Here is a 2,500-nt window from a genome sequence, read left to right as displayed (position 1 = left end):
CATTGAGAAGGTTTGGTGGCCGTACTCCCAACACAAAAGCATACCGAGGACAACCCCAAGCAAAAATTCATTTGAAGCCAACCCATCGTCGCCCACAACTAGTGGGTGAATGGTGTGCTTCCCGGGGTTGGCATAGACATTCCCTCGCATGCAAAAGATTGTCGATGCGAAAGATTATCTATGCCAACCCCGGGAAGCACACCATTCACACACTCCCGACCGGTGTGGTGTGGCGGTGATTGGATAGTTACGGATTGAGCACTTGCCAAGGATCAAAATGTGTCATTTAGAAGAAACATTTTCAAAAAGTTTTTAAAATCTTGTGGGTTTGCAACTCATAAGAGCGTCACTTTCAACGTCCCCGGTATTGGATTGAGTTTCTAAAAACAACCGTGCACACCGAGGTTAAACTTTACCGGCTCCACTCCGACTCGCCGCTCGCCCACAATTTGTTTGCAACGAAACATTTGTTTTTAATTTTGTTGGTTTGAAATTGTTTTGAAAAGGTTCTTTAAATCTAGTGGGTTTGCAACTCATAAGAGCGTCACTTTCAACGTCCCCGGCATTGGATTGAGTTTCTAAAAACAACCGTGCACACCGAGGTTAAACTTTACCGGCTCCACTCCGACTCGCCGCTCGCCCACTAGTCCGAAGGCAACAAAACATTTGTTTTTCATTTTGATGAAAATTTCTGTTTTTAAATCTTGTTGGTTTGAAATTGTTTTGAAAAGGTTCTTTAAATCTTGCGGGTTTGCAACTCATAAGAGCGTCACTTTCAACGTCCCCGGCATTGGATTGAGTTTCTAAAAACAACCGTGCACACCGAGGTTAAACTTTACCGGCTCCACTCCGACTCGCCGCTCGCCCACAAATCCGAAGGCAACAAAACATTTGTTTTTAATTTTGATGAAATTTTTTGAAAACATTGGCTTGGCAAGCCCCAATCCGCGACTATCCACCCACCGCCACCCCACACGGGTGGTTGTTGTTGCGAAATGAGGTTGTGGTCGACATGCCCGTGCATTTGAGAAGGAGTTCCTAGCACTCCATGCTCTCCCATGCCAAAAAAAAGCCTAGACAACCCCATTTCGCAACTTTCCACGCCTTTTTTTTCCTCCCTCACCCATGGCGGCGGCATGGTGGCGGCGGCCGGATTCCGGCCACCACCGCCATGGGTGGCAGCCCCCCGACCCCGACACCAAACCCATAATACCGAGGCAACATATCGAGGCAACATGACATGGGTGTGGCGTGGGGGAAGGGGGCTGCAGCTAGGAAGGCATGGGCTGCCATGCATATGCAGGCAACACACACCCCCCTATATAGCATTTTATGCATTTAGCCCTTTGACAGGAAGAGACATCACCTATGCGCGAGGAGTCATAATGGGCTCTAAATAATTCAATACAAGGTATTTGGACGTGATTTTTTGCAGGGATACTAAGAAACATGCAATCTATGATGGGAAAAAGTTTCATAAATTTTTGAAGTCGGGAAGTATTTTTTATTATTTTTAGAAGTCGTAAAATTGAAAAAATCATTAAAACAAATCCGGGAGGAATTTTTTAGTTTTGTAAGTTGGAGAAGGTCCTAAAAATCATAGACTACTTATGGGGAGCTTATTGTGCGAGGAAATTTCAATAAAAACGGGGTTTGACAAGATTTGAAAAATTCTGTCGACATTTGAAAAAACCTGGAACCATGCTGCCGGCATGCTGCGCACATGCTGCGCGCAGGCTGCGCGCATGCTGCGCGCAGCCTGCGCGCATGCCATGGCAGGACAAGTTTCGCTAGCCTCACTGTCGACAGATGCGCAAGCTGCGCGCACGCTGCGCACAGGCTGCGCGCATGCTGCGCACAGACTGCGCGCACGCTGCGCGCATGCCATGGCAGGACAAGTTTCGCTAGCCTCACTGTCGACAGATGCGCAAGCTGCACGCAAGCTCCGCGCACGCTGCGCACAGCCTGCGCGCATGTTGTGCGCATGTTGTGCGCATGCTGCGCGCAGGCTGCGCGCAGGCGCCGCGCATGCCATGGCAGGACAAGTTTCGCTAGCCTCACTGTCGACAGATGCGCAAGCTGCGCGCACAGGCTGCGCGCACGCCATGGCAGGACAACTTTCGCTAGCCTCACTGTCGACAGAATCAGCACGCTGCAAGCAAGCTGCGCGCGCGCATGGCAGGACAAGTTTCGAAAAATTCTGTCGACAGGCTGCCGGCATGGTGCGCGCACGCTGCCGGCATGCTGTGCGCACGCTGCCGACATGCTGTGCGCACGCTGCGCACAGGCTGCCGGCATGCTGCGCGCAGCCCATGGCAGGACAAGGTCCGAAAAAATCTGTCGACATTTTTACGCCGTGGTAGGCTTCCGCTTCGCGTCACTTTGTCGACATTCAAGCCTACCATTTGTATTGAATTTTTCAAACCTTGTCAAACCCCATTATTCAAATGTCGAAAAATTTTGTCGACATTTTTACGCCATGATAGGCTTCCGCTTCGCG

Source organism: Prunus avium, unplaced genomic scaffold (assembly GCF_965620075.1).
Source record: "Prunus avium unplaced genomic scaffold, drPruAviu1.hap1.1 HAP1_SCAFFOLD_39, whole genome shotgun sequence".
Taxonomy (NCBI): Eukaryota; Viridiplantae; Streptophyta; class Magnoliopsida; order Rosales; family Rosaceae; genus Prunus; species Prunus avium.
Note: the sequence above shows the minus strand (reverse complement) of the source record.